Source organism: Acanthochromis polyacanthus, chromosome 11 (genome assembly GCF_021347895.1).
Source record: "Acanthochromis polyacanthus isolate Apoly-LR-REF ecotype Palm Island chromosome 11, KAUST_Apoly_ChrSc, whole genome shotgun sequence".
Classification (NCBI taxonomy): Eukaryota; Metazoa; Chordata; class Actinopteri; family Pomacentridae; genus Acanthochromis; species Acanthochromis polyacanthus.
This window is the reverse complement of record NC_067123.1, coordinates 21,343,544-21,367,461: the sequence shown is the minus strand read 5'-3', so window position 1 is coordinate 21,367,461 and position 23,918 is coordinate 21,343,544. Positions and strand designations below refer to the sequence as shown.

Below are 23,918 nucleotides of genomic sequence, written 5' to 3'. Positions count from 1 at the left end.
GTGTGTGTGTGTATATATATATATGGACCAAAACTGTCCAAAAGTTTGTTTTATTTATTCACTTTATTAGGTACACGTAAATGCATTTAGGCATGTAGACGTGGTCAGAAGAACTTGCTGAAGTTCAAATTGAGCATCAGAATTGGGAAGAAAGGTGATTTAAGTGACTTTGAATGTGGCTTGGTTGTTGGTGCCAGACAGGCTGGTCTGAGCAGTTCAGGAACTGTTGATCTACTGGGATTCTCACGTACAACCATCTCTAGGGTTTACAGAAAATAGTTCGAAAAGAGAAAATATTCAGTGAACGGCAGCTGTGTGGACAAAAATGCCTTGTTGATGTGAAAGATCAGAGGAGAATGGGCAGACTAGTTGGAAATGATAGAAAAACAACAGTAACTCAAATCACCACTCGTTACAACCGACAAATGCAGAATACCATCTCTGAATGCACAACATGTCCAACCTTGAAGAAGATGGGCTACAGCAGCAGAAGACCACACCAGGTGCTGCTCCTGTCAGCTATGAATAGGAAACTGTGGCTACAATTGACACAAGGTCACAAAAGTTAGACAATAGAAGATTGGAAAAACATTGCTGTGATGACTCTCCGTTTCAGCTGTGTCATTCAGATGGTCACAATTTGACTTAATACAAGGCAGGATGGATCCATGCTTTCATGTTTTTGACGGTTCCAGCTGCTGGTGGTGTAAGGGTGTGGGGGATATTTTCTTGGTACACTTTGGGCCCCTTTGAACAATTAAACACCACAGCCTACCTGAGTATTGTTACTAACCATGTCCATCCCTGTATGACAGCAGTGTGCCCATCCTCTGATGGCTACTTCCAGCTGGATAATTCACCATGTCACAAAGCTAAAATCATCTCAAACTGATTCCTTAAACATAACAATGACTTCAGTGTACTCCAGTGGCCTCCACAGTCACCAGATCTCAGTCCAATAGAGCATCTTTGGGATGTAGTGGAACAGGAGATTACCATCATGGATATGCAACTGACAAATCTACAACAACTGAATGATTTGCATATTGTTGTTATATCCTTGTTGAAAGTATGCCAGGAAGAACTGAAGCAGTTCTGAAGCCACAATGGGGTCCAGCCTTTTACTGGCAATGTATATATATATATATATATATATATATATATATATATATATATATATATATATTTACATTTACAATATGATCTGTTGTCATTTGATAATATTACCCAAAAGTCTACTCAACCGCTCCACTTAAGATGTACTGGTTGTTTAGTGCTTTCAGGGTGGTATTTCTACTTTATTTAAAGTTGGAATATACAACTTTTACAAATAAATCACACACAGACTTGGTCATTTCTCTAAATTAATTTTGATATATTCATACCCTGATGACGAAGATTAATTCATCAAACTGCTTAAACAAAATGCTGAAACTAACATTTGTTACCTTAAACTGCTGCTTAAACTATAACATGCCTGTTAATTCTGCAGTTCAAACCACTGCTGATACTCTGCTTTTCCAGCCAACCATCACATCTCTGAGGACATTTAATGCAGTTATTTGTTTAATTTGCTAGGATAAAATAAAAAAATAAAGTGAAAATGAAATGGTAAATAAATGAAAAAATGACAAACACTAAATGAAAGGTGAACTATAAATGAAATAAGCAATAAATGAAACAGTAAAACAATAAATGATAAATCAAATAAATGAAGTAAAAACAAAAAATTAAATAAATGTTCAGTGAAACAAAAGTAAACGTAACCGTAAACAATAAATGGAATCATAAACAATAAATGAACCAGTAAACAATAAATGAAATCAAAGAATAAATGAAACCGTAAATGATGAATGAAATAAAAAAAATGAAATGGTAAACAATTTTTTTCTTTTTCTTTTGAAAAAGGCTGTGTGGCTATTTGCATTCAATAATGTGCAATTAAAGTAAAAGCAGTTCTCTACTTAATGTGTCATCACCTTTTAAATTCCATTTCCTAAAGTGGCAAAGTCAACAGTTCGGATTTTACAGGGACCTATGTCAGCTTTCAAAGTGGATTTAAATCCAGCGGTTACAGAGCAACATTGTCATTCATTGGGAGCTGTGTTTGTGGCCTCCTGAGCAGTCTAATGCAGTGTGAACACAGACAGTGTTTCACTCATGTCTTTGAGTCGTGACACCTACGTGCGTGTGACAGAACAACAGGCTTCTACATTAAACCTTGACTGTAGTCTCCTGGTGATATACACACAGACAGCTGTGGGCAGGGGTTAACATGAGTTTGCACATGTCTTCTGGTCCTGTGTTCTGCACTGATCAAGTCCCTAATGATGCATAACTTCAAGCCTTAATTCAGTTTACACAGGTGAGTTATATAGCATTTTTCTGTGTATGGTTGTCATGAAACAAGCTACAGACCAAAATTGTTTTAGTCCTAGGCTGTAAAGATAGTTATATCGATTGTAAAGTTGGGCATTTAAGCATGGGGGTCTGTGGGGATTGATTCACTTTTAAAGCAGCCTCAAGGAACTGCAGTTTGTGGCACTTCAGTGTGAAGTTGCTGCTTCCTCCACACCGCTCGAGACTTTTTGCCATTGGTCAGTAGTGCAAAGTCATGTGTTAATGTTCACCAACTTGATGCAAGTGTTAAAACCTGTGGTGTTCATGTGTGTGGGAAACGGACCTTGTACAGCATTTGTGTCTGGATGACGTGTTAAGTGGATTGGTTACACCTGGCCAAAGACTGAGCTCCATATTACACCTGGCACTCATGAAGAGAGTGTGGCGACATTAGAAGGGATCTTTGTACTTAATCAGACCAACTATGGTCCCGACAACGCCACCTGGGGCTGGCACCCAGGAAATCTAGTTCTGGTGTGTTTCCACAGTCACTAGACCTACTCAGATCACGCATGTTCCATTAACACAGGAGGGGCGAGACATGTCCAATTTAACAATGTTTATTAACAAATTATCTAAAAAGAAAATATATATACCAACTAAAAGGAAGAATGGGCAACAAGGAATTCAAACCTGGGCTGAGGCTTACCCTGCGGCAGGACAACCAAAAGGGGAGAAGAATCCTCAAAGTAATCACCCGTGACACTGCAAATCATACACACACAAAATCAAAAAAAAAGAAGGGGACCGTGAAGAAAATACCACCACCAGGGACTAACTGCCGCAGTAAGTCACAGCACCTGTAACAGAAGACAAAGAAAGAGAAATAAAATGTGCCCAAACTAACCATAACTGGTGTGGAGAAAAGGAAACAACTGACTGAATTCAATCAAAACATGGGACAAAATACACTCACAAAAGCAAACAAGAAACGAGCAATTAAACCAACCAATACAAGAAAGACAACACCCACCAATCTTGTGTTCTTTGTTTCATGACTTTTATGTTCCATTTGCAACTGAGCAATAAATTCCTTTACCTAAACACCAAATATCTGGTTATTTATTACATCCAGCTGACCCTAGAGGTTGGATCATAACATACGATATGAAAGGTTTTGGATTTATTCAAATACTGAAGATGACTTTGCCGTGGCTCTTAGTTAAACATGTCATGGTGGCTTATTTTAAGCTTTTGATTGCCAACATATTGTCAAGTTGCAAGTTATTGTATTTGTTAGTGAGGGCTAATCTTGCACATTTGTGTTTCTTCAAATTACTTTTTGTCTTTTTTTTTTGCCAAGCAAACAATTACTAAACAATATGACCAACTAGCTTCTGCCAACACAACTAAAAGGTTCCGTTTTCATACAAGCTTCCTCACATTCTTGATGGTGTACATGATCTGTAATCTTTTGCTTTGTACAATCACACATTTCTTCAGTCAAGGCTGTTTTTCTTGAGTTATATGCCCTTCAATCGATCACAGCTCGCCAGACCTCACATATGTTTTTTTTTCCCATGCATGCCTTCTTTAGTTTGATGTATCACTCATACATGTCTCCCATGGGATCATTCAGCGCTCAAACGATTTCAGAATAAACAGAAAATGCCTCACGAGCCTTTGTGCTTGACACCTGCATTCGACTTACATTCCATCTTTCCCCAAACTGTGCATTGGCTCCTTTGCAGTACCTTTTAATATTTCACATCTCCAATGCACAGTCCTTCTGTAGGATTGATCAAACCCAACCACAACTCAAGCTAAAGAGCAATTGCGGTGCACTCGCTTGGGAAGACAAAGGTTTATCGATCTGGATGCTTTCTACTTGCTCATCAACACTTATCTGATGTCTCTGACACGCTCCCATGGGAAATGAAATGTTTTGCAGATATACGACCTGTACTGGAATACAGAAGGGTCATTAGTAGGGGTGTAAAAATGCATAACAAAAGTGAAAGAAAATTTTAAAAAAAATCACAAAAAAAATTCAAAGACGCACGAAATCAAAAACGCCAAAGGGTGCCACGCACCACTGAGACTGATGATTTTTGACCCTCCTCGCCTACCGTAGCAAAACACTTGCTTCAAAATGGAGGAAGACGAGGTTGAGGAATTAGCTGACCCTCCTTCGTCAATTAAATCAGTTGTGTGGACCTCTTTTGGCTTCCTATGTAAACGACGAGAGAACGGTGATATTTTTTGTATGTCTGCAGAAGGAAGAAAACAAAGAAAATGAGATTTTTGCATAACTTCTTACTGTTGGGGATTTCCTTTAATCTTTATTTCATATCGTGAGTATTTCATATCGTGAGCCCTGTTTCGTATTTCGTATCGTTTCGTGAGTTGACCATGTCGTTACACCCCTAGTCATTAGGCGTTTCAGATCCATTGTTCACCTGAAACCATCATGTTTCTGCTCACACTGTTTCCTCTTTAATCACTGTCCCTTCTAATGTCTCCTGTGACCACAGTAAACGTATCTCCTCATCAGAATGACAAGCATGTGTCTGAATGCAACATGCATCACTTACTTCTGCTCTCCCGACTCCTCTTTTGCAATCATGATGTAATTGAACTCACTGTGTCTCCACTAAGCCTCTTTGCCGTTTAATTTGTGTTAAGTTTTGCTCTCTGTAGTGCAGTTTTCATTTGCTTTCCTTTTCATGCACTTCCCACAGTACAGCTACTTCACCGAGGTACCACCTTAATGCTTAAGTACCTCTAAGAGAGAATGCCTCACGAACTCTGATTAATTATTTTGTTGATACGTTTCATCTTCATTTCTCCCTTATGTCACACAATGTGTCTTCACCCTGGGCAAATAATGGATAGGACTTTGGTCTCACACAGTGAGCTGCTCCTTAGCCACTCGGTGAACACAATGGAGGCAGAGGAGAAGGTATTTATCATGGGAAAGCAAGACCTCACACTGGCAGGGCAATACTAAAGGCTCTCTTTTATGGAGAATGGCTACAGTTTGCCTGGAAAAAAAATTCAAAGAAAAATTTTTTATGAAAGAGTTTCTAAGCGAACTTAATTAAAAAGTCCCTAAGGCAATAATAATGCTGGTTTGACAGACACCCATTCACAGGCAGGACCTGAGAGACGGGCCATGGGCCAATGAATGTCATTGTCATTCATTTTTATATTTATTTAATGCCGTTTTTCAGCTGGGTGTATTAGTCATCCTAGATCTAAAATCCATGGTTTGAAGTAATGCTGCCATTTTTGCAGAAAGTCAGTTCAAAGTTAATTGAATCAGTTTGCATCAGTTTTTATTTATGAATCTACTGTTGGTTACATAGGGCACCAATATATCAAGCTTGATTGATAATTTCAAGAATGCTCTGCTGGAATACAAGGAAAATTACTTCTAACAGTGCTGAGTTCACACTGTACATTTTAAGACCACAGTTTGAATAATTAGTTTTTCCCCACATTCAAACAATGTTTGACTTTCAAATAAAACGTGACTGCCCTAGTTTGGCAGTCAGTCTCGGAGGACATTTGCAACTCTACTTTAACGCAGAATTTAAAATTAATCTGTCTAATAATATTCTGAGTAATTAGTAGTAATTTAGCTGCCAAAGAAGATCATGTTAGAAGAATCTGCTCAATAGCTGAAATAAGACTGTTAATACTGGGAAACTGATAAATGTCTGCAGTGGTATGTGCAGCAGGTGGTTGCACAAAAACAAGCAAACAGTTTATTTAGTGCACTTTGGCACTGAGTTCATGTCAAAGTTCAGTGCACCACAGTTTTTCTGTGGCCCCTGGAGGAGAGACATGTCCTCTTCCAGACTCTGTAGCCTGCAGCAACAGACACATACACTGAAACAAAACCAGACATTTCAACTTACACCTTTTATGTCAGGGGAGCTCACGTACCTTGTGGCATTTTTTTAACCTCACAGTTTTTGTCAGGTTCACCTAAGGTGGCTGCAGAGTGGTCACAGCCTATGGAGTTATCAGAGGACTGACAGAGTAGGTCCCTTGTAAATCTGAGGCACATTTTTAGAGTCTTGCAACTTCCAAATGAATAGAAAGCAAAATGTATGACAGAATTTATACTGTTGTGTTACATTATGCAAGAAAACTCCAAAAGCAACAGCCAGCAAGTCTTCTAAACCCCTGCAGTAGCACAGCAAACTGCTCTGCCATCCATCTGTCAGAACATACTGAATCCTTGTAACTTCTGACCAGTGCAATGAAATTTGCTCTGCAGACTTATGCAACTAAAAGGATTGCTTCTAATGGATTTGGTTCCGCATGACTCTTCATCTTGCATAATAGACATCGATATTTTCAGCTGAACCGACACAGCTTTGGAATCTAATAAGCAGCTTGGCAATAAATTTACTGAGCACATATTTACTTTCAGACACTGAGTGCATCAGGGAAATAAAATTGTCAGCTTTTATACAAAATCCTAAAAAGAATAGACACGTATTTGTTAAATCTGAAGTTAATATTGGATCATATTTTAGCGTTATCCACTGACCTCCTAGTAACCCTCAAGCTGTGTATTTTTCAGTGCTCTCGTGTCAAAATGCGAATCTTTAGAAAACATGTGCATCAGCTTCTCTATCCTTCTGCAATATCTCAGGATATTGTTCAAATTTGGCACAAACCTTCACTTGGATGCAAGGTCTAATTTAAAGTTTGTATGTCAAAGTGAAGGTTATTGTGACCTCACAAAACATGTTTTGGCCATAAGTATATTCTAAGTATACAAACAAGCATATTCTTAAATGGCAACTGCACTCCCAAACACTAGCAATCCGTCCCCAGCAGGACGACACGGACTGCTCCACTGCAAAAAACTGCTCATAAATGGCTCGAGAAACATAATGAAAAATCAAAGGCACTGACCCAGCCTCCAAACTCTCCAGATCCCAAGGGATGTGCCAGTACGAGCCTGATACCCAGATTACCCACAGCCCACAGGATGGAAAGCATCTGCTGCCAACAGTCAGGTGTGAGTCACCACAAGACACCCTACAGGTCTAATATCTATGACCTGATGGGTCAGAGCTGTTTTGGCAGTATGAGGGGATCGACACAATATTAGGTAGATGGTATTAATGTTGTAGCAGGATTAGTGAATACCCTGCCTCCCCTTTATTTCTAAAAATCCTTTTAAAAATCTGTTGCAAATCAGTTATGTAACCTTTCACTCAGCCATGGTTTGGTCGAAGAGCTTCAGTCAGGATTTAAAAGCATATCATGGCACAGAGAAAGTGCTGATCAAAGTCAGCAATCTTTTTGTGGCCTTGGATAATGGTCATTGAACTTGTCCTGTTAGATCTTCGCACTTCATTTGACACCACTGAACACAGTATTTTATTACAGAAACAGGAGCATGTCAGCACCACAATAGGCTCTTTTATATCATTTTACTAGGTAGATTCCAGATTGTTTGTGTCATCAATAATTCTTCCACACACATAAAAATTAAGCACAGATCTGTCAGATTCTGTGCTCAGACCAATACTTTTCATCGTATACATGCATCCCATAGGCAATCTACATACATTTTCCTCTCTATGCAGATGATACCCAGCTATACTTATTTACAAAGCCAAAAGAAACCAAATAGTTCAACCTAAAAAAACAACATTCAGAACTAAAGTTAGTAATGTTTGTTTCTAATCACTAAACATCTTAAAGACATTGTCTAACCATATACTATATGATATATGTAGCATTGTCTTGCCTGTTTTATAGCAGGATATGTCTTTAAGTCACACATAAAACAAGTTTCCAGGATAGGCTTCTTTCACATGTGCAGTATGATCAGAATTGGGAACATCCTGTCCTGTGATGCTAAAAATCGAGTCCATACATTTGTTACTTCTAGGCTGGCACTTGTAATTCCTTATGATCAGAATGTCCCGGTGACTTTCTAAAAGTGGATCTGAAATGCTACAATGAGCACTGACAGGAACTAACAAGGCAGATTGTATTTCTCCCATTATGGCCTCTCTTCATTCATTCCCTGCGATATCCAAAATAGAATTTAAAATCATTTTCCACACATAAAAGCCCATAATGGCAAAGCTTATTCTTATCTTAAAGACCTTAAAGTACCATATTATCTCAATTGAGCACTTTGCTCGCAGGCTGAAGGCTTATTTGTGGGTCTCAGAGTTTCCACAAAGCTCGGAAGCAGACTGAAATTAACTTTGCCATCTAGCAATTATAAGAATAAAACTCCAAACAGAAATGCTCAGTGAAAGCCGGCATTGCACGTATGCTTCAATTTCTCCCTTGAAATCCAATTCATGCAATTTCAAAAGAGCAACTAGAAAAAAAAATACCCCTGGTCTCACAATCTCAGAACATTTCTTTCAGACAGGATCAGAAATGACTGCTTTATAAGACCACTAACAGTGATAGGAAAACTGGAAAGTTTTAAACAACCGAAAACTGGAACTTCACTGACTCTAACACATAGGAGTTTGACTGCATATGTGAAATGTTGTGTAAAGCTTCCTGTTGCTCCAGCCAAGGCTGTGAGATGTCTGATACATTGTCTTATGTGAAGTCACAACGGACGCCTCTCAAAACCCATGGGTGTGTCTTTACAAGGAATTGTGCTAATAAGACATTTGTAGCCTGTTATTTGAGTAATTTGGTGTGTTATGTAGGCACAAGATTTTCACATAGAAGGACAATAAATGAAATAAAGAAGATAATGCCCGTAGTTTTGCAGCTTTCATTGTTATTCTTTTTTTTTAAATTAAGTTAACAGAGTCTGAAAGTGTTATAGAAGAAATAAGAGAGGAAATATGATGACAAATCAGACTGATTTGTCACTCAAATCCTTTGAAATGATGTCTCCTGCATTGGTGGATCATACCCGTTATGTCCTAATTATGACAGTCCATCCATCCATGATCTAAACACCGCTTAATCCTCATTAAGGTCACTAGGGGGCTGGAGTCTACCACAGCTGACTTAGGCTGAAGGCAGGACACATCCCGGACAGGTCACCAGTCTATCAGAGAGCTACATATACAGTCAAACAACACCACTCACATTCACACCTACGGATAATTTAGAGTAACCAATTACCCTCAACATGGTTTTGGCCTGTGGGAGGAAGCTGGAGTACCCAGAGAAACTCACACATGCAAACTTCATGAAGAAAGGTTCCCGGGAAAGCAGGGACAGAAACCGGGGGGGGGGGGTCTTCTAGCTGCAAGGTGAAAGTGCTAAACACCAAGCCACTGTGCAGTCCAATAAAACCATGCAGCAGTAAATTTAATTCATTAGAATGTTGTTTTCTGTTGCCACCATTCCACTAAGTCCAAATCTGTCAATATTAGAGCTTTTATTTCAGAGTTTAAGTTGACTGTACTGTCAGTCTGAATATAGTAAAGCAAGCATCATTATTATTGGTGAGGACATTTTGTCACGGTGTGTTGTAGTGCAGTTTTTCTGTCTTGTCATGCTGCCTTGTCGTGTAAGTGGGCAGTTGTCTGTTTTTGCTGCATCAAGGCTGAAGTGTAACTGTTGATGTGTATTATGCAATATTCATTACTAATTAGACTGAGCACAGAGCAGGCAGCCCAGCTGGTCCTGTGATGAGAGGTCTTGAAAGCAGGCAATTAACTTTTCATCTGAATCTCTGAATGCATTTAACGCTGAACTTATACAGTCCGGCCCATAAATATTGAGACAGCTGCATGTTAAAGTGCAAAGTCTCAGCTAGTAAGTTCACATCAATATAGAAAGAACCATGCAGGAGATTGAAGCCTTTTAGTTTGGAAGTTCTTGGACAGTAATTGGATGCAGGGCAGCTGTGTGTTCGTGTGCAGAAGAACTTATGTGCAGCTCAGAGCTGACTGAGAGTTGCCATTTGGTTGAGGTGGACTTGTCTGTTTGTGTGAGGAGTTAAGAAGTGAGCACGCAAAATTGAAAAGATCATAATGAGACTCAAAAATACAAAAACAAGGTAGTCGGTGGGTCAAAATCAACTAAGAGTTGGTTCTAAATTAAAAAAAAAAAAAAAGCAGGACAAGAAGTGAGCATAGATCTTCTGGATTATTTGGATGATTAAGAATGCTCTCTTGGATGTAGGTGGATGTGTTTCCCTGTCAATGATCATGAGACTTCCTGAATAGAACCTCAGAGGATTCAGCATGAGAAAAAAAAAAAAAAAAAAAAAAAAGGTAGATCTTAAACACAACCAGAGCAGGCTACAGTTCACAAAAAAACCCAAACAGTAACCAGTGGAACAAAGGTCCTATAGGTTGTAGCTGTGAAGGGCAGAAAGAAAAAAAGGATTGGCTCAAGAGTAAAACCATCACCTCATCTGTCAAACAGGGTGGTGATTCTGCTGTGGCTTGGGCTGCTTGTGAAACTGGCATTTATTGATGGTTTTATCACTGACTGAAGCAAGAAGATGAATGCAGAGGTTTACAGGAGTGTACCTTTTGCTCACATTCAGCCAAACGCATCAAAACTCGCTTGACAGCATGTCATCCTTCAGCAGTGCAGCAAACCCACGATAAAAGCAATCAAAGAACTTTTCAGGGTGAAAAGGTGGAATATCCCCACCTTTTCACCCTGGTGATCTGAGCTGAAGACCAGACTGAAGGAACAAGCCAAAGCTGAAGACAGTGGAAGCCTTGAAGACCATCATCGAGAAGTTACAAAGTGTGTTTCTGCCCTGTTATTTTTAAACTCCTGGGCACATTGTCTTACAGGGTCTATATCACCCGCACATACACTGATGTAAACCAACTCAAATTAAAGCTGACACTTCAAGGTGTCCATTTTTTCCTTCAAACTGAATGTTCTGCAGAGTCTGAAGAGCAAAACGAGTCCAAATATTTATGGTCTATAATAAACCGTGAACTTTGATGCGATTACTCTAATTAGACTTGGCCAGTGTAGAAGCAGGCGATGTGCTGCTTTCTGTCATCCTCACTGCAGCCCAACTGAAAACTGGGAGCTTCTCTGGAAGCCTCCTCATGAACGGCTGGACCAGATGGAGGGGTGAGCAGGGAAAAGTCGAGACACATTAGCTCCAGCCTTGTTTCCCTTCACACTCGTGGAAAATAGACGTTAGCGGAGCTGGAGCTGTTATGAGGCTGGGTTTCTGCCATAGCATATGGTCAGTGCTGCTGCTCTCCCATTTATATGCCAGGACTTTCCAGTTGACCAGTTTTATTTTGATACAAATGCAATCATGCAGTTCAAAAATATTGCAATTCAGCAATCATATCTGAGCTTTTCTGCAAATTTATGGATGAAGAGAATTTTTGTTTGTCAGTGAACTGGCATAAAGCTGACAGCTGGAGGAAACTGCCTCGAGAGAAACTGCTATCTCGCCTTTTCTGCAGCTTTCTGCTTCTCTAGGGTTCATTTAATCAAAATCTATTTTTACTGTTGTTGCTTGGCTTCTGTCTGCGTGTGCAGATATTTTTGCAGCACTTCATCTTGTCTTTTGCTTCTACAGTTTGTTTCTCTGTGCTTTTTCTGTGGCAGGCATTGATTTTCTTACTTAATATCAGAGGCTAATCAGAAGATTGCTGGTCATTAGAGTAACACCGAGGGAGTTACGAGTGACAGAGGTAATTGCAATCAATTTTTGCAAGATTATCCTGCATTTACCCGTGGGCTGCAGCTAACAAAATGGCTGCCCACTGTTCCAAGTTCTAATGTCAAAGCATGGCTCTGGCTTTGTCTCGCCTCTTTCTCTGTGTTTGTATTGTTTGTCTCCATCCTTGCATCTCCTGTCGGTACCCAGTTTGTCTTTATCCATGTGTATGTTTTGTCCCTGCACTCTTTGCAACATTATTTCTCTGCTCCAGATTCACTCCCTGCCTACACCTCCACTGACAACTGGCCCAGCTCCTATTGTCCAGCTACAAGTCTCATACTAAAATCAATCTGCCTTCCCCCTTCTCTCTCTCTGGGACCCTGAGAGAAGCCAACAAGCACAACCTGATCCAGTATTCACATCATGCCAGCCGGCTCACTCCAAGCCCTTCCTGCTCTCACTCTGCACCCTCCTTCATCCGAGCAACAACCTGAAGGAGACTCAGAACAATTCCTCAGTGTAAATACTGCACTCTGTGCAAGGAAACCATTAAACTTTTATTCCCTGTGGCGTGCTCTTCGGTCCAAATCTGTAAATCCTAACACTAACTTTTATATTGTATTGTTCCAGTGTGAAAATCCCCAATACACAATAATGCACAGACCAACAATTAGACTAGCTCATGCATGCCTTTCCATATTTGTGAAGATGAACTTCAGAGATTAATCTCGACTAATTATTTGACCAATTTATCTGCTGTATACAGTTAAAATAACACTTCTCCTTGGTGGTTGAGCATTTATACAGCAGGAGAGCAGAATGTAACATAGAAAAGATGGTCAATTTAAATATCAATTTACATACAACACACAAATTAGCCCAAGTTGCTCCGGACAACAGATGAGCACCTTTCATGGCAGCTCTACCACCGCTGCTGTGTGTGTGTGTGTGAATGAAAGGCTAAAGATGTAAACTGTTTTGTTCACTGCTCGGGTTAAAGGGGCTCTATAGGTGCAGTCCATTTACCTTGAGATGGACAAGGCTGCCAACAGAAGCGGGGTGAAACAATTTGTTTTTTTTTTCAATCAACTGTCTCCTCTTATGCAACTGCTCCACTGCTGAAACCTATCATTGTCTATGAAGGAGGTAAGTAGGAGGACAAAATGTAATCTAAATCTAAAACTCCCTTCAAATACATGTTGCGCCCCGTTTGTTTTTCCTTCTATCAACGTGTTGCTCAGAATACAGGTCGGCGTCATTGTTGGTATGGTCGGTGCAGAGAGAGAGAGACAATAATGGTTTATGGCTCTGCACTGAGGCGCCTTAAGTGTTGTTTACCGTCTCATATCGTTTCAGACCGGTGCTCCAATCAACAGTTTTCAGCGTTGTCATCTTTTTTTTCCCTCAAAAATACTCAACATAAAGGATCAGAAAGTTGGCAAGCAATGTTTTTCATCATTTGAAAGCTCTGTTTGTTCTTGTGTCAGAAAGGTTTAAAAGGAAGATGAGTGTCAACAGTTGGCCTCTAAAAGGCTTTTTCATCTTACTGTGGTTAACCGGGAAGATGTTTTGATGTCGAGAAGAGAGGATTGTACATCATTCAGGTTCATTGCAGGGAGCCTGACCCACAGTTAGAATAAAGGAATTGGTCAGCAGCAACACTGAAATATTTGCTCTCTTGAAAGTGATGTGATTTGTGAGTGCTTTGAGGTGTGTGTGTGTGTGTGTGTGTGTGTACTTGTTTCTGCTATTCCGGTGGGGACTTTGACCTGACTATTTGCTATAAAGGTGGGGACTTGTCTTACGGTGGGGACCTAAAATGAGGTCCCCACGGGTGGCAACACCGTTTTCTTGGCCATATTGTTGTTAATAAAAAATGTAAAAGTGCAAAAACGTTTGTTTAGGGTTAGGCATTGATTTGGTGATGGTTAAGGTTAGGGTTAGGGTAAGGGTTAGGAGTTAGATATGAATGGGAGTCAATGGTAAGTCCCCACCGGTATAGAAAAACAAACATGTGTGTGTGTGTGTGCGCAGAGTCGAGAACACATTTCTGTTGTTGATACATCTGAAGGCAGTGAATGTGTTTGATTTATGTGAGGCAACATTTTACAAATGAGGAAAACAAAGCAGAGAGAGGAGCCTGATTGAGAAATGGAAATTGACTTTAATAAATAAGCATCAATGATAAGCAGGTTGCTCTTTGATCGGAATTTGAGCCGATTAGGCAGATGTCTGGGTGGAGCTGTGAAATTGAATATGATGACCCTGAAAGTTTCTCTGAAGAAGCGCTCAAGAAAAAGCGTGGTGTTTGTACATGCTTGCTTCTGCACTTGTCTTCTTTCAGAGTAATACCTGAGAGAGGAGGGCGATGAAGAAAGGAAAAAGCAGAGAGGAGAGAATGAATGTATAAGAACATGGGACTGAATCCACTGTTGTCACATCAATAGTTGTGTTCTCCGTTTTTCTCTCCCTGGAGAAACCTGGTTGGAACACAGATGGTGTTTTCGAACAAATGACAGCTGGAGATATGTGCACTGTTGGATCGCCCATTAGATTACAGTATTGGTTTTTAAAAAGCAACACCTTTCAACCCAGGGAAGCCAGCTGTTACTCGTGCTTGCAAATGAGTAAAGCAGGCTCCCTACTAAACCTTGCACGAGGTAAACAATGGTCCTGCGACAGGGTTTTGATTTATCTTTCAGCCACACTTAGTTCTACTTTATAGCTAGATTGATCCATTGTGTGTGAGATCAGGATGAAGTATGTAGTGTAGAAGTAAAATGTTAAGATGAGTGATCGAGAGCTGTCTGGTCAACACATCATAAATGTCCGAACTTAAAAGCAGAAACACAAGCACCGAATCGCAGTTCTTCTGAATAGAGCTGACATGTAGCTACATTTCTGAGGCACATCAGCTATGCTCATAGTGTGTAGGTAAAGATGGACGGACCCTCTGTGATGAGGATTTGAAGTTCATTGTGATGGCTTCTGGTATCACCATCATGGAGGAGCCTAACTCTTCCGACCTCTAGAATCCAAAATTAACAAGAAAAGAACTCACAGACCGCAATACTGAGCTAAGGCTGTTCATTCCTCTATATTGCATTGTCAGAAATGCAGCTTTTTTTTTTTTTTTAAAGAAATGTAGCATTTGTTTATTAGTTAGTGGTGATCAGAAATCCCAGCACCATAGAATGTGGCCATTTGATATAGATGCACCCACAAACAAAATGACCTTGCACTGAGCACAGGCAGGTGTTATGCATGTGCACCTTATGTACAGATACTAAAGCGTGCGATCTAAATATATAGTAGACGGCGGGAATTGACAAGACTCACAAACACCCCCACAATTTAATCAATTGTCCCTTGTATCAATTCCAAGGGATAAGTCCCGATAAGTTCGCAGCAATCAATTTGAAGTGGGATCACAATCATGTGATCGTCAGCAGGCAGATGACGTAGTGTTCACTTGTTGGCATAGTTACAGTGACGCCACACCGCTATCTTGCAATGGTAAAATAATCTTTAGCAAATCATGAGTCCAGATTACAAGCCACATCACTGCCAGAACATGACTTAAAGGACCATCTGCTGCCGACGTCTTGGTGCCAGACACACCTCCAGAGATTTTGGTGAGTGACTGGTATTGCTACACCCCATTTATCGGGGCATGTGCACCAACATTGATCTGTTGAGCTCCAGTAAAATATCACGTTCAACTTTTTTCAAACTCCCATACTTGGATGGTTCAATTTAGATTTATAGTAAAGGGAAAAGAGAGGGTATTTTTCAAATCCACATTGTATGCAGTGACTGGACAGTGGGTTTTCTCCAAGTTCTCCGGCTTCCTCCCATAGTCCAAAACATGCTGAGGTTAATTGGGGACTCTAAATTGTCTTTAGATGTGAATGTGAGTGTGCTCATCTGTGTGTCTGTGTAGCCCTGTGATAGACTAGTGACCTGTCCAAGGTGTCCTTTGCCTTCACCCCAAGTCAGCTGGGATAGACTCCAGCCCCACCATGACCCTAATGAGGATTCAGTGGTGTATAGATAAAACGAAACATTTTATCATGGTCAATTTTTTAGTTTTTTTTTCTCCCTCGGGCCTAGTGGTAACAGTACTGCAGAGTTCTGAGAAATTCAAGGGAAATTTGCTTACTTTTGGAGGTGCATGTGATACTGTAGTGTTGGACGAAGCTCTAATTTTGGGGAAAACTTTACACATCAACACTCCTGTTCAAAAGTTTAAGATCACCCAGGAAATTTCATTTTTCCTTGAAAACGCACACTTTTATTTAAGTGCTGACGTAATTGCACAAGGGTTTTCTAATCAACAACAATGCACACGATGCACCACTGGAGGAGGATTAAACAGTGTACAGATAATGGACAGATAGACAATGTGAGGTGCACACCTTACAGTCCCAGTGTATACACACAGCATGCATCTCTGTACACAGCAGTAAACAAATCCTCACTGCAAGTCCATGCCGCACAAGCAGCAATCCATATATTGACAAACCACATGAAGTTGCACCTTGATGCAGGTCATCCTTTTTGACAATCCCAGCAAACAGAGGGCTCATTCAGTGTGCTGAGACAGCTCCACAAATTGATGCTGTGGTGCATAATGAGTCAAGACAGGCTTCTATTATCATGCTGTCTTATTGGCTGAGAATTGGAAAGTTTGTAAACAGTCAAGTCACTGATGGCCTTTGCTATAATAATAATAAAATATTCAATATACTTTACTTACTTTAATATATATATATGTGTGTGTGTGTGTGTGTGTGTGTGTGTGTGTGTGTGTGTGTGTGTGTGTGTGTGTGTGTGTGTGTGTGTGTGTGTGTGTGTGTGTGTACTTGTTTCTGCTATTCCAGTGGGGACTTTGACCTGACTATTTGCTATAAAGGTGGGGACTTGTCTTACGGTGGGGACCTAAAATGAGGTCCCCACTGGTGGCAACACCGTTTTCTTGGCCATATTGTTGTTAATAAAAAATGCAAAAGTGCAAAAACGTTTGTTTAGGGTTAGGCATTGATTTGATGATGGTTAAGGTTAGGGTTAGGAGTTAGATATGAATGGGAGTCAATGGTAAGTCCCCACCGGTATAGAAAAACAAACGTGTGTGTGTGTGTGTGTGTGTGTGTGTGTGTGTGTGTGTGTGTGTGTGTGTGTGTGTGTGTGTGTGTGTGTGTGTGTGTGTGTGTGAATGCAAATGTACAGCAGCTGAAAGACTTCAGTCAAGTTTTGTTATTGTTTGTATCTGAAAGCAATGATTTTTTTTGTTGAAAATAGAGATGTAAATCTTCATATTTTAGCCCTCAAAGTTATAGGATTTATATATTTTTGCCCTTAGTCAAAGTTTTGGTACTAGCAGCAGAAATATGGTAGTGGCAGGAAAGTTTATATAGCAAGTTGTACAGCACTTTCTATCCATTCAGCAGGCATTCAAGGGAAAACAACCACTGCCTGTCGATGACATCACAATAAGTCGGGGATACCACCAGAATTAACCAGAACTCTGGGCACCATAAATGCCTCCTTTGCCAAAAAAAGTGAATCAAGTTTGTCTTCATGTACTTTACATTTAAACAACAATCAAACTGTTCCTGTAAAATGTGTATATTTGCCCTTAGCACTGCTTGTGTGGGGGTTTGTTTGAGGTTTTCTGTTTTCACTTCCATTTCAGCAGGAAAAAAAGTGAGTGCAGCTCCACTTCTTACCGTGAAACTATTATGTCTGAAAATGTGAGCGAAAAGAGGGTCGCCCAAGTCTTGGCAGTGTGTCCAGCCCTCAGGCCACTGACTTGGCATGTCTGGATGCAGTCTGTTTCATCCCCCACCTTTGGGACAGCAGAAGAGACGGAGACCTCCTTGGAACAGACTTCAAGCGCTGCAGGTGGCAGGATAACCCAGAGCAAATCTAGGCTGTCTAGCTGGCATCTTCCTCGACCAAAGCATTATTTGCCTGCTGGCTGTTGATCCAGAAGCACTCTGAAGGGAGAAAACTGAAACTACAGAGGGGCTCACAGCCAAAAAACTGCTTCAACAGAAAGTATTATTCATTCGTCAAACTAGACAAATGACAAACTGCTGCACAACTTTGAAGAAGTATGTCAGATAGAACGTATGTAAGATGGACTCACTCCTACCAATGAAGATCTCCGTGATGAAGCAATAAAAACTTTTCAAATGAATTCAAGTCATTTATCTGGCAGTGGCGGAAGATGCAAAAACAACTCTGTATGTACAGACAATCACTTCTTTTGTTACATTTTCCTGTGAGGTGCAGCACGTGTGGCAAACTGCTCATACCTGACGCCTGTTTACACACGTGGGCAAAATTGTTGGTACCCCTCAGTTAAAGAAGGAAAACCCACAATTCTCACTGAAATCACTTGAAACTCACAAAAGTAACAATAAATAAAATTTATTGAAAATTAAATAATCAAAAACAGCCATCACTTTTGAATTGTTGATTAACATAATTATTTAAAAAAACAAACTAATGAAACAGGCCTGGACAAAAATGATGGTACCTCTATAAAAGATTGAAAACTATTTGACCAGAGTGACATGATTAACTCAGGTGTGTCATTTAATTGACATCACAGGTGTTTCCAAACTCATAATCAGTCAGTCTGCCTATTTAAAGGGAGACAAGTAGTCACCCTGCTGTTTGGTGAAAAGGTGTGTACCACACTGAACATGGACAACAGAAAGCGAAGGAGAGAATTGTCCCAGGACATCCGAAAAAAAATGATAGACAAACATCTTAAAGGTAAAGGCTATAAGACCATCTCTAAACAGCTTGAAGTTCCTGTGACAACAGTGGCTCATATTATTCAGAAGTTCAAGACCCACGGGACAGTAGCCAACCTCCCTGGACGTGGCCGCAAGAGGAAAATTGATGACAAATTGAAGAGACGGATCGTTGGAATTGTATCCAAAGAGCCCAGAGCAACCTCCAAAGAAATTAAAGGTGAACTCCAAGGCCAAGGTACATCAGTGTCAGATCGCACCATTCGTCGTTGTTTGAGCCAAAGTGGACTTCATGGGAGACGACCAAGGAGGACACCACTGCTGAAAAAAACTCATAAAAAAGCGAGACTGGAATTTGCAAAAATGCATGTTGACAAGCCACAAAGCTTCTGGGAGAATGTCCTTTGGACAGATGAGACCAAACTGGAGCTTTTTGGTAAGGCACATCAACTCTATGTTCATAGACTCAAAAACCAAGCATACGAAGAAAAGAACACTGTCCCTACGGTGAAACATGGAGGAGGCTCAGTAATGCTTTGGGGCTGCTTTGCTGCATCTGGCACAGGGTGTCTTGAAAGTGTGCAAGGTACGATGAAATCTGAAGACTATCAAGGCATTCTGGAGAGAAATGTGCTGCCTAGTGTCAGAAAGCTTGGTCTCAGTCGCAGGTCATGGGTCTTCCAACAGGACAACGATCCAAAACACACAGCCAAAAACACCCAAGAATGGCTGAGAGAAAAGCGTTGGACTATTCTAAAGTGGCCTTCTATGAGCCCAGATCTGAATCCCATTGAACATATGTGGAAGGAGCTGAAACATGCCATTTGGAGAAGACACCCATCAAACCTGAGACAACTGGAGCTGTTTGCTCATGAGGAGTGGGCCAAAATACCTGTTGACAGCTGCAGAACGCTCATTGACAAATACTGAAATCGTTTAATTGCAGTGATTGCCTCAAAAGGTTGTGCAACAAAATATTAAGTTATGGGTACCATCATTTTTGTCCAGCCCTATTTCATTAGTTTGTTTTTTTAAATAATTATGTTAATCAACAATTCAAAAGTGATGGCTGATTTTGATGATTTAATTTTCAATAAATTTTTATTTATTGTTACTTTTGTGAGTTTCAAGTGATTTCAGTGAGAATTGTGGGTTTTTCCTTCTTTAACTGAGGGGTACCAACAATTTTGTCCACGTGTGTACATCACACACCCCTTTCCGGACTTCTTCATCCCCGCTCCCTGTGGCAGCTCATAGTCCTGTCCTACTCACCACTGCCCCATGTGAGCTCCATCTGCCACTGTCTTATAATATACAACGTAATCAGAAATCTGTCTATGATCACAGAAATATTCCAGTCCTGATCAAGAAGAGACCCAAGTCAGTAAATCACACACTTAAAAACACCTCCAGCCGCCTCACTCCTTACGTCACCACCTCAAACCTGGTTCTGACTCCCATACAGCCCAACACTGTTGCTCCTGTTCCTTCCTCTCGACCCCCACTTGAGCCAATCCCCTTCAAAAGCAGAAATGGCCTAGGATTAATCCATTTAAACATCAGGAGTCTAATCCATTAATTAGATTATGTCAGTGTTCTAATACTACAAACAAATCCTGACGTCGTAGTTTTAAGTGAAACATGGTTGAAAAAAAGCACTAAAGATTGTGATGTAGCTTTAGAAGGCTACACTCTGTTTAGAGTGGACCGAGCTGGGAGAGGAGGTGGAGTTGCAGTCTATGCAAAATCTGGGTTGTCAGTGTCCGTTTTAGATTCAGTCACCAAGCCTCAATGTTTTGAATTTATTGCCCTGCAAATCCAGCAGGGGTCATCTCCTCTGGTGGCAATAGGTATTTATATACCCCCCATCTGCTGTTTCAGAGTCGATAGATTCACTAGCAAAGTTTAATTGCAATGTATGAGGATTCTGAAATGCTTGTTATGGGTGATTTTAATTTGAACTGGCTGAACAACACATCAGATAAATGAAAGGAATGCTTCATTAATCTGAACTTAAATCATTACTGAGCCCACCAGACCCAATCTAAAAGACAGTTCAAAATCTACTTTGATCGACCTTGTGTTTACAAAGTTAATAAAATTGTAATCAGCGGAGTTTTTGAGCTGGGAGTACGTGATCAGTGCCCTACAGCTTGTGTAAGAAGTGCCAGGCTGGAGAAAACAAATTCACAGTTTTAAAGAGAAATTTTAGGCTTTTTAATGAACAACATTTTTTAGACAATGTAGCAAATAATTTTATGAATTTTATTAATTTCACAGCAGAGATCTCTGATGTTCAGGTGGCCCTGCAGCTTTTTACAGATATTTTTATCTCATGCGTTGATAAACATGCCCCTTTTAAAAGGTTCCGAATTTAAAGCAGAACCAAAGAAGAGAAAATGACAAAGCCACAACAAGAAAAGCAGTTTGCAAACAAGGACAGGACAATAAAATCAAATCAAAGGACTGTCTGATTCCTTAGCCAGAATAAATTAGCAGTTCTGCAGGTCCAGTGGATAGTGAACCCTGTCTAGAGCAATTATGTCATATCCTACATGTGTTAACTCCAGTGCAGTGTTTGCCCCCGGCTAAGCAAAATACCAGACAGCTTACACAAGCAGGGTGATGGACCAGAACACAGAGGAAAGTGACAGCTCCCTTCCACTTTGAAAAGCCAGGTTATGTCATTGTCTTTTACATGGGGTAGACAAAATACTGCAAACACCTTAACGGGGATGACATGAGGTTGAAGGCAAACAACAGTGATAATGGCACAAGGAAACAAAAGGGTTTAAAACATTTTTAGCATCTTGCACAAGCTTTTTGTTTACATCTGTGCAGTGTTTACCTTGGCACGTGCATTTGGGTTCTCTAGTTGCTCAGAAAATACATTCAGCAGTATAATGACATATCGCATAGTTTTCTGCATCGAAGAACATGGGACTGTATGAAGACAGGCAGCTGATGGCCTTCAAAATATAAAACGCATCAGCTCCTATTGTAGTCAAAAAAAAAAAAAAAAAAAAAAAAAAAGAGTGGAAGAGTGGAGTCTCGGTCTCTCCTAGTCTTTCTTGTATATTCTTTATTGGTTTCCAATCTAACATATTCAGATTAAAGCCTGTGTAAAGACAGCATGTTTTGCAAAACTGAGTCACAGCCAACACTATCTTTAACTGTTTTACACTGTTATTACAAAAATGAGAAAAAGTTGTGCGATTTTATTTATTTTGCTTGGCCTTTATTTTTTGCCAGGTAAAAATGTTTGAGAGCCACTTGTCATTTGCAAACACTAACTGGCCAAGAGGTGCCAGCAGGCCCAAAAACGCATGTAAACGACAGTCACAGACAGACATAAACATAACAAAGAACATGAAACTGGATTTCTCCACAGTTAAGCACAATGAGCCCAAGCACTGTGCTGAGGTGCTGTCTGACACAATGGCTCAGTGACTCCAGACTTTGAAGGAAACAGAGGAATACTGAACAACGGTTAAAGGTCATTTCATTAAGCAAGGCAGCCCATAGGAACACCACTTAAGTCCTGAGCTGTAGACAAACTGTGTGCTCTGGATGTGCATTTTCTTTTACAGCATGCAGATATTTGTTCACTTATAGCAAATGCAATCACAAAGCCAATGTAGTGGCGCATTACTTAATATAAAAGGCATAAAGCCAAGTTCATGAAGAAAGATTAGCACTGTACAGCAGAAAAGACTCTGAAGCATAGGCGTCAGTTTCGGGGGGGACGGTGAGGATGTGTCCCCCCACTTTTTGTCAGGGGTCATTTTGTCTCCAACACATTCAAATTCTTCACATGTAAGCCGTTGTAAACCCAGTTATTTTCAGCAGTATAGAAAATTCCGACACTCATGAACGCACCATCCGCACTCAGCGGAGAGTTACACAGACATACAGCACACCTTCGGGAGGTTAAAAAATAAACCGTGCAGATGCTAAATTTGCGCCTGTGTCAAGTGGAAGCTCCGACCAGAGGCGTGCAGGGGCAAAATTTCGGCCCGGGAGAATTAGTACTATAGCGGCCCACAGACACCCCTACCTGCATGTACTGATAGCTCAACAGGTTGAGCCTCCGCCTTTGGTGTGGTGGTTGTGAGTTCAAGCCCAGCTTGTGGCATTTTGCCGCCGTTCTTCAACATTTTCTCAAAGTGCTGTGGTCTCCATACCCCCCACTTTTAAAAACAAACTGACGCCCTTGCTCTGAAGTACCAACAGGGAATCACACATGCAAAATTACAACAATCAGAATGATTTTGTGTTGATTATCAGTGTTACAAATGCTTAGGTCAACTATTTTTCCAGTTTTCATTGAAAGCTTTTGTGCCGACACTTTATCTATGATTCACTCTTTCCTCACTGCGCCCAACCATCACATAATTGACCTAAATGGGGCCTCCAGCTCCCTTAACACGTCGCAGTGCAGGAAGGCTGTAAATCAGCATTGATCGCATTGGGATCAGCAACTTGGATCACCTCCTGCAGCCCCGGTGCCTCTCAGAGCGCTGGAGGGATAATAAACATCTGCTGGCTCGGGGGCACCACGGCTGCATTGCCAGCCTCAGCCCACCTGGATAATTGGAAATAACATGATCAAAGACACGGCTCTCTGCTTCCTCTACTTTCAGGGTGCTCTGTTAGAAATTACCAGGAAACTCTGCTGTGGAGTTTGTCATTTTCATAAATTTGTCCTGAAAAATCCCTTCACTGTTAATATTTATAGGAGCATGGTCATGGCAGCCGAGGTAGCCACAAAAGATGTCTGCAGCAGGCTCGACCTTGCTTGAGGTCACTAATTGGATGCATTTGGAGTGCCGCTTTGACATTTTCATGCTACATTTCTGCTTCAGGAATGACACAAAACCTCATTACCAGTAGCCTCAGCCACAAATGCTGGTACATCTGTAGAGCTGCTGTCATCAAAACTGTTCAATGTCATAGAAAATCATGGAATGTCATTCGGCAGCAACTCTGAAAGCAGGTTACTGTACAAATAATGATTAAAAAAGTAATTGATAAAACAAATGATAGAAGTACAAATTGTAGAGGAATACTGAGGTGTTGACTGTATATTCAATGCTTTGGATTTTGTAGTCCATAGTTTTGAATCAATTGAAACAACATCAACCAAATTTTTCAGCCACAAAAAACACAGGTATTTTTAATCCTCCTGTGGGTCA

General features: G+C 40.6%; 1 protein-coding gene across 1 annotated transcript in view; it reads right to left on the bottom strand.

Annotated features, from left to right (window-relative positions):
• tmem222b (transmembrane protein 222b) overlaps window positions 1-23,918 on the bottom strand; it is a 538,745-nt gene that overhangs the window by 24,795 nt on the left and 490,032 nt on the right. The window lies entirely within an intron of this gene.